The following is a 9,549-nucleotide window of genomic DNA, read 5'->3' on the forward strand; positions in this document are numbered from 1 at the left end:
GTCTTAAAACAATTTGAGTTGATTTGTTAATGCTCTTTTACCACTAAGGGACTTTGGCATTAATATATGCCTCTGCTTCGTTTTAGATGAAAAGAACCCTTATTATAGCAGCTGATCCTGAAATGCTGTCAAAAAAAAAAGAAAAAAAAAAAAAAAAAACAGAATTTAGGTGATTTAGGTATAGGATACAGCACTGTAAGGCAGGTTCACCTGAGGGATGAGAGGAGCATCTTGCAGCTGAATACAACTATTAAAATCTAATGCTAATATCTCTATCACACTAATGAAGCATTTCTCATGCTGTCAGAGAAGGTAAATGCTGACAGTGTCATTGCACCCTTAATTCTTGTGTTTTTCCTTAAGCAACCTTTAGGCCTAAAGAAACATGGGCAACCTCTCTATTTCAGAGGCAGTACTGTAACTTAAAATAAACAATGCTTGTTCTAAAGTCTTACAAAAGTCTATGTTTAATCTATCATTTGATAACATTATAGCATAGTCACAACAGCTAATTGTTGCATTTAGACTGTCCTGAGAAGCGTAAACTAACACACCAAAAATTAATGCAGATTATTACATGAAGTGCATTCATTTTGCTTTGCTGAAGTAGCCATAGTGGGAAGCCCAGCCACTGATTTTTTGTTTCTTGTCGCATCCTCTTACGTTTATAATTCACGTCCACAAAGAGTGCATAGAAATAAAAATCGAGAGCCATTCTAAAGCAGCACTTTTCAAGACAGTGTTTTCAAGCAGAGAAAGCTGTAGAAACTAAAGCTAATTAAAATGTGACTTCTCAAATTCTCTCCTCCTTCCTAATAATTAATTTGAGCTGCTCTGAAATACACATTTCTTACTGCTAATTCACTTCCAGCAGTGGCACTGAAATAAACTTTATCCTAAAACATACCTGAAAGAGTCATTCCCTTTTTAATCAGTGACTAGCTGGCTGGCATTTTAGACTTTTAACACTAGAACAGTAGAAGATAATTGTCAGGAGAGAAAGAAGGAAAGAGGGAAAGACATTAACACAAGGCATTTGCAAGTCCCTCTGCAGCAAGTGTAACACAGACTGGGCGGCAACGCGGCCGTGGAAATGGCGGCCCCCCAGCCGACAGGACTGAGCCGCAGCAGCGCCCCCTGCCGCCCTCCACAGGCACAGCGGCGCCCCGTGGCGCGGCACTGGGGGCGGGACTTGGGATTGATAGGCTGGTCCTGAGGAATCATTCTGAGTCACTGCGTCTCTGTCCCTTATGACTTCAGCTTCATTCCCAAGAATATACTGTCTCATGAAGAACTGGCTCTGTCCAGGTAACACTGAGTTGTTTTCAACAGCCATACTTGTGTTAATAGACAGGAAACTATGGAAAAATAGCTACCCTAAATTTTTTTGAAACCTAAGTTCCAAAACAGATCAAAGTTCAGAATTTGGTACTGACATACCATGTTTGGTTTTTGTTTTTTATCTATGACTTCCCTAAATTACTGAGCAGCCTGTGGATGCTAAGCACATACATTCCATCCTGATGCATACTTTCCAAACATCTCCATCCAAATGAAGCTCATTTGAGTAACAAAAGAGGTTAGAGGAACTGGAAGAAGTCAAACAGAAGTCCCCTACATCTCAAAGGAAATCCAGTAACTGACACACAGCAGATTGTTAGCGGCATCACAACCCAGTTTTCTGCTAGGTAGGCATGCACTCATCAACAGATATGGTACAGAACAAGACACCTCCCATTCCCATCCACACCTACCCTGTATGATTTAGCACACATTCTTGCTTGGGTTTTGTAAGTGCTAATAATACCGGCCATATATGGTACAAAGATGAGATTCATAACATCTAGAACTGATGCTATTTCCATTTGAAATGTAGTTACACAATAAAGGATTCAAGATTAATCTGCTTGAAATGCTGGAGATGTTAAGTGACAAGAAGCTGGGAACAATGATTTAGAAATGGCAGCTCAATTATGTAGCTTGGAGAAAAACAAACAGAGACTGAAATTGAAACTGAAATGCTTGTAATTCATCCTATTTTGGACCAAAATTTGGATAACATTCATTTAATGATGAATGGCCAGACTCAGAAGCAACTGTCTAAAGAGCTGTTTGAAGGCAGTTAACAAATGAGATGAATACAGAATCTCTGTGCTTCAGAGACTAAATAAATGTTTCAGGAGAGAGAGAGCAGAGGAAGGACACTCTCTGTTAGACTTTCTCTACACGGCTTTGGCCAAATGAGCAAGTCCAGAGGCTAGCATAAAGCAGGTTAGATGAGATTTAATTTCATAAAATATCCCGAGTCAGAAGGGACCCACAAGGATCATGGAGTCCAACCCCTGGCTCCGCACAGCACCACCCAAAACCAAACCCAATATCTAAGAGTGCTGTCCAGATGCTCCTTGAAGTCCAGCACTTGGGCCGTGCACACAGCCCTGTGCATCGCGTTCCATGCCCACCGCCCTGTGGTGCAGCCCCTTTCCCTGAGCCCCAGCTGCCCTCCCCTGACACAGCTCCATGCCGTTCCCTCGGGCCCTGTCGCTGTCACACAGAGCAGAGCTCAGCGCTGCCCCTCCGCTCCCTGTGAGGAGCTGCAGCCGCCATCGGGCCTCCCCTCAGCTCCTCTGCTCTGAGCTGAGCAAACACAGGGGCCTCAGCTGCTCCTCAGACCCTGCCCTCCAGACTCTTCAGCATCTTTGTAGCCTTCCTTTGGATGCTCTCTAATAGTTAAATGTTCTTCTTGTATTGTTGTCCCCAGTGCTCGAGGTGAGGCCACACCAGCACAGAGCAGAGAGAGTCCTCTGGTCATGGAGCTGCTGAAGTGCTTCAGAGTGGACAAGATGGCACAGCAGAAAAAAGTGTGTGTGAATATGTGGGAATATTACAGTCATAAGATGTGGAGGTGAAGAGTGCTACAGAGGAGAGACTGAGCAAGGACAGAGCAGCAGAGAGGGGAGTGCAGCACGTTACTTGTAACATTTGAGCCTTCTTGGGCATCTGGACCCAAGTGTCCAAACCTGACCATCGTTTTTATTCAGCCTCAGTGCAGGTCACCTGTGCAGCCTAAGCATATTTGAGTAGAACACTACAATGCACTTTCCCATAAAGACACACACATTCACCACCAACATGATTGTGCCATCTCCTATCCCATGTCTTACCACCTTCATATGAATTGTAAGTGGACACTGTCCTACTGAACAGGTGCATTTCCTCAAGCTCCTAAACTTCTCATGGACTGTTCTTTCTAAACAACAAAAGTATGATATATTAGACTTCACAGTTAGAATTACTGTCAGCAAGTATGCAGAAATCCTAGGGGCTTTTGAGATGTTTTTTCCTGTTTCATTTTAACCATATGCTTTTTAGTCTGTGTGTTTGAATTGTTTACTAGGATAAAGGAGATTGAGATTTTTAAATCTACACCTGAGGTTTCTCTTCAGACATCATAGTCTAAAACCTTCCTAAATTTTCATTAATTAAGTTTCTTATGTATTGATGCAGCCAGAAGAAACACATTCCATTCATCTACAGCTTTTCTTTTGAGATATGTCCACAGCCAATACACATTAAGCTTGAAGGACAGTGTCAGGTACAAACTGAAATACATTGGGAAGAACTTCTTTACCATACAGGTGATGAAGCACTGGCCCAGGCTGCCCAGAGAGACTGTGGAGCCTCCTCCTTGTAAATCTTTAGAAACTGCCTGAAAGTGATCCTGGGCACCCTGTTCTGGGTGTCCCTGCTTGAACTGAAGGTTGGAACAGTTGTCCTCAAGAAATCCCTTTGAGCCTCAGCCATGCTTGTGTATGATTCTGTACATGAAGATACCTCACTAAAAAACATCCAATGGGCTATTTCTCCATTAACTTTAAAATTCTCATAAGTAACTGAAAGCAGCATCAACAGCATCCAAACATACCAAAAAATAATAATAAAAAAAATCCAACCATGAAATTCTATTATTATAGCATTTTATATACTCTTACTGATGTAAGTCACTTCCATACCCAATATAGTCTAATCTTGCACATTTTATCCCATTTACAAACAAGTCAGTCAACTTCTCCCCAGTAAAACTTTACCTATCTAAATGCTAGAGAGGATGATATTTTTCCTTCTTTCAAGGTAGCTTAGAATAGTAACAGTATTTGAACACAACAAATTACAGTGCCTCAGAGCAACAGGAAGAAGTACTTCAGCAGTTTGATTTAAGGAGCTGCCTACAAATGGGAACAAAATAATGACTAACTGTGGTATTTCTAATACATCTATTACCTTGACACGACAGCAAATATAGATGTTCCTCATTTCACAGATGGAGAAGCTGTAGCACAGAAAATACCATTAGTGATGTGTGATCAGTGAGTCAGAGTAAAGGAAACGAAAGAAAAGATAGATTCAAACACATAGAAAAATCTGTGTATTTGAAAAGGGTGAGTGAACAAAGAGCTGTAAAAAGTTTGGCTGAAACTTTTGGCTTATAGTCACTTTAATGGGTACTTAGCTATTTAAATGCTCAGGAGTGACACGCTTCGGTAAGTTTTATACCTGCATTTTTAACTGACCAGAGACAAGTGATTCTGTTTTCCTTGAAATTTCTCATAAATTACCTTGTTTGGAAATAAATAGACAACAAAAAGAAGAAAAAGAAAAGTTGTTGCAAAACAGGCAGAATACAAATATCTTGTTATTATGTAACTTCTACAGAAACAGCTGTGCGTGGTTCCCAGATAAATTCAGTGACAGTGGTTTTGATCTTTGTTCCAGCATTTTTTGTTGTTATTTTTTGTTTGGTTTTGGGTGTGTTCAGGTTTTTTTAACTTGCTATAGCTGCAGTCAGATTTTAGCTCTTGGAGTTCTACATGTACTCCAGCAATAACGTGGATCTAGGACCTCTTTTTGTGCAGTTCTTGCTGCACTTCAGATAAAGCGTGCAGAATCAATATCAGATCAGAACTCCCTGCCCACTTGTACAGGTAGCAGTGTCTAAGCATCACTTTCTAGAGAATGAAATCAGACATGGAAAGTCCTGGTGACCTACTCAAACATGAAACAAGTTGAAATCATGATACACGAGATCAATAACAGAGGAAACTGCTGCCTTTTGTGGTCATTTCTAAAAGGAGGAAGCTGTAGGACTTACGACATGGGAGTAGAGAAATATGATGAAATACTTTGCACTGTGGAGCTAAAAAAAAATTGATCAGAAAATGGATACAATAAGTAAAACCACATGGAAAACAGTTTTCACTTGCTATGCAAATTTATAAGATTTTTCAGTTTTCTTTGCTAAGTTATAATAGGCAGAATCTCAACAGTGCTCACAAATGTAGTATAGGCAAAGAAAGAAAAAAAAAGAGAGAGAGAGAGAGAGAGAGAGAAATAAGACAGAGCTCAAACCACTACTTTTCTGTTTCGATCATTTTGAAACAGCATACTTTTAAAAGTAGATTAATTTTCTAAATGACAACGTAATTGGCCAAAAAAAACTGGATTTTTTTTACTATCATTTTTTCAGAAGAGTGTTGCAAGTTGTCAAAAATCACACAATGAAATGCAACTAACCCTTTCCCACAGATAGGCTTCTTCTAGTCTGGTCTTGTGGTTGGAAACCCTGCACATAGCAGGGGGGGTTGAAACTAGATGATCATTGTGGTCCTTTTCAACCCAGGCCATTCTATGATTCTTAAATGTTTGAAGCAGCTCTGGCAATTTGGTAACGTCTTCCATATATATATATATAATACATTATATGAGCTATATGGAAACAGTAGAGCTATCTTTTTCCATGAGCATTCTCTCCTTTCCCTTTTGACCCAAATGTATTTATTTTCTGGTCAGTGGCACCAGTGTAATATTTATTATAAGATGAACTGGTGCCATCTAGGACTTGGAAGATAGGGACCTTTTAACTGACATTTATCTCTATCCTCACTATTTTTCACGTGTAAATAATGAATCCCTGGCATTACCCTACAACTTTAATCTATTCCATACATGGATAATGGTCTTGTAAAACAGTTCCATCAGTCTTTGTTCTTGTGTACCCCAAATAAATAATATTTAGAGGGAAAAATTGGACTACTCATTAAACATCTCTCCATCTGTCTTGGGCTGTAATAATGCAATTTGTACAACAAGAAAAACATATTTATCTTCATTGAAACTGTCATCAGTGAGGAGCAGAAAATAACTGAAATGCAATTTACAATAAAATAATCAAGGTGGTTGATCAGGACATATATCTATCCTTTAGTAGAATTAATAAGAACAAATAAACGGAGCAATCTAATAATAAATTTGTAGCTGGTGCAAATAACTCCTTGTTAAATTTTAAATCTATACAAAATGACCAGGAACTGTAATCAAAATTGTATTAGCAATTCAATCTCCAGTCACAAAGTACAGCCCAGCTGTCTACAGGAGTTGGAAAGGATTTCAATTTGCTTTGTCTGATTTTATGCAGAGGATAGCATAGCATGAAGCATGACCTTTCATCGGATAGTCAGAAGTGGTCAACAGTTTAACAGATTTATTATTCTGATATTTATGAGCAGTGGGCAGTCTGAGAGTATAGTAGCAACATGGCAATTCAAAGACAAAGGGGTAGGGTATCAGTTACTAAGGAGGACAGAAAAGGAATCAAACTTCTCATCTATATCTTGCCTATTTGTGACCTAAAGCTAGATTGGTGATTCATTTAACTTGTAACTTCCTCAGTATTTCTATATCAAAGATTTAGGGACAAGGACTAATAAAATACTGCTAAGTAGGATAATGACAGAAAGTAGTACTGCTGTTTAGTTCACAGTCCTTTGCTGCAGTGCATGATGTAATAAGCATTTTGACTGAAGGCAGCTCACAAATCTACCTGTTCTGCACAGTATGTCATGAGCTGAAGGCAGTAGCAGAAGATCAAAAAACAGCTGTAGCATGTCACAAGAGTTTCCTTAGGATTTAAGTACCTTCTGTCACCCAGGAGAGAATAAACCACATTCAGTAATCACTGACCTTCTGATCTAAGGGAAGCTTCCTCTTGCCCTCAGATCTAGTAAATACTTTAATCCTGATTCTGTAATTGCTGTATGCCAGGCACTTCCCAACTTCTTACCTTGTAACCACATCAGAAAATTGAGTTCTATTCCAGGTAAAAGGTGAGGAGCTGCCTCCATGCCCCATTAGCAGTGCCCTAATAATACCTCATCACTGCGGCACACAAGGAATGCAAACAAACAGCAACACCATGTCCTTCCAAATATCTAAAAAATGCAGTTCACCTGCTACATCCTATGATCACGTTGCTCTTTTCTGCAGCTGCCGTGGATGGTGACTCATTGCTTTGAATGCTCATACAAGACTTTCAGGTGCCTTTTCACCACCTCTTACCCCCAGGGTCTTTAGTTTACTACTAAAGTTTTCATTATTAGTCTCTAAAAGCGTAGCTTTGAACACTGTGCTATCCTCTTTCCATCCCTTTTCATAACATTATACTGTCTCTGTTTTTATTGCTCTAGGGCAGAAGTGCATCTGTCTCTTTCTACCTTTGGACTGTCAAGAGCAGCTCATATTGTTGTTTCTGCAATGTTCACAAGTACTCCATTTTTCTTAGTGCAGGATGATCATGGGCATGGCAACTTCTAGTGCTTTCGCTCAGTCAAACCTGTAGGTCCCTGCATGCAAACAGCAGTAAATGAAGAGGGAGTAGAAACAAGAAACAACATGTTATAGCATGGGATCATCAGTTATCTTTTCTTAAAATATTTACTCCCCTGTCTATCCTTCATTAATTTTCTTGAAGCAATGTACTTCAGCCATGTGTGAAGGGGTTAAAGTCATCTGCAGTAATTTTCTTTCACAGCGTGGTCTGTTGCCATCTTGTGGCTGATTTACCTGTGCTGTACTGAAAACATGAATAAAATCAGCGTATCAGTCTTGGTTTTATCTTTTGTAAACTAAACTGTTTAAGGTATGTGAGAAAGTTCAAGCAGAATTGGAGGATTCTTAACTGAGTTTTCTGAAACTTCATTCTGACTTAGTAATATTCTATCAAACTTTCTCCTTTGTGTATGCATGTTTTTTTTTCTTAACTGTAACCCACATACTGATTGCCTAAAAAACGTCATTCTTCCTCATTTTTTTTTCTTTCATGTTTAATGAAAAATGATTCCATGACATTTTTTTTTGATAGAGAATCTTATTTTTACTTTTTAATCTACTTTGCATTTTTTTCTGAAAAGAAAAACTCTCCTAACCAGAATCTATTCATTTGTTGAAGTTAAATCAGCAGGAATGTAGATGTGATGGGTAAATTAATAAACTATAGAGGCACCAAGAATCTGTGATGATAAAAGCCATATTGCAGCAGAATGTTTTTATGTTTACATGATCCATTTGATAGGACATTTTCTTTCTTAGATTTATCTGCAGGGTACACATGCATAGTAAGCATCCGCACAAAAAAGTATTCCACAATCTGTAGATTTAAAGATTAATTACAGTGATGTGTCCTTTGGCTTATTATTAACACCACTTAATCAGCTATAGCATCACCCATATAGAACTGAACCTAACTGTCATTACTTTGATCTAGGATGAGATCACTTACTCAGTGATATGTATGAGTCCAAGACCTGTTTTCTTGAACGGGAGCAGACTTGGACAGGCATTTAAATGCCTTCCTGGATGAAAGCCTGTAAGGAGATCTCTGCTGATTATGGAACTGTTCTACTTTGGTGACAGTGAGAAGAATAAATCACAAAGTGACTCTAAGTGATTTCATCATTGCTTTGATCTTGTTCTCTTTCATAAACATATAAATCAGATATAACAAAATCAAGAGAAAATCAATGGCAGTAAATGAAGTTACACTGTTAGGAGATAGACTTAATGACAAGAGAAATCACTCCCAGTTACTACCTAACAATCTTCCTTAGGAAACCTGGATTTTAGAGCTTCTTACAACCATGCTCATATTGCCCAATTTTGAATGCTTAACATTTAAGAAAACAAAGCTGAAGAAAGTTGGTACTATAGCCCAGAGCAGATGTCAGTGATGGGATACAATCTGTTATAGGTGATAGGATTATAAGAAAGCAGAAACAAGCATTTCCTTAGTTTATAGGAATTAAATGGAACTTACCCTACCAAACAACTCCTTCTCCCCTCCTACACACACACACAATTAATACCAGAGACTAAAACACGTTATAGAAATGAATCAGTGAGGAACAAGGACCACATCTAGAGCAAACAGGATTTTCTAGTCTTGCCCATCTCTAAATGAAGTTTGTTTGTGACCTTGTTTGTGACACCTCCACTTAACCTGCTGCTTCTGGAGGTGGCTGAAGCTATTCCCCTGTAAGAAAGTTCTGTACAGTTGCACTTCAGCATTTGTGTGGGAATTTCTGGAAAAATTGCAGCTGGCAACCTTCCCTTTCCTGTAATCACCTCCACAGTTGTGGTCAACTGTATTATTCCTTTCCTAGCAGGGTGTCATGGTTTTATGACTTTTGGTTATCAGTATTCCACGTCATAACATCATGT

General features: G+C 38.9%; 1 long non-coding RNA gene across 2 annotated transcripts in view; it reads right to left on the minus strand.

Annotated features, from left to right (window-relative positions):
- LOC149919997 (uncharacterized) overlaps positions 1 to 1,173 on the minus strand; it is a 52,290-nt gene extending 51,117 nt beyond the window's left edge. For both annotated transcript variants that reach the window (XR_016461464.1, XR_016461381.1), the window contains exon 1: positions 908 to 1,173. This is a non-coding gene — a long non-coding RNA (uncharacterized LOC149919997). The remainder of the gene's footprint in view (positions 1 to 907) is intronic.
- Positions 1,174 to 9,549: the final 8,376 nt, after the last annotated feature.

This window comes from Phasianus colchicus, chromosome 1, assembly GCF_987193195.1.
Source record: "Phasianus colchicus chromosome 1, bPhaCol1.hap1.1, whole genome shotgun sequence".
In the NCBI taxonomy this organism is placed as follows: Eukaryota; Metazoa; Chordata; class Aves; order Galliformes; family Phasianidae; genus Phasianus; species Phasianus colchicus.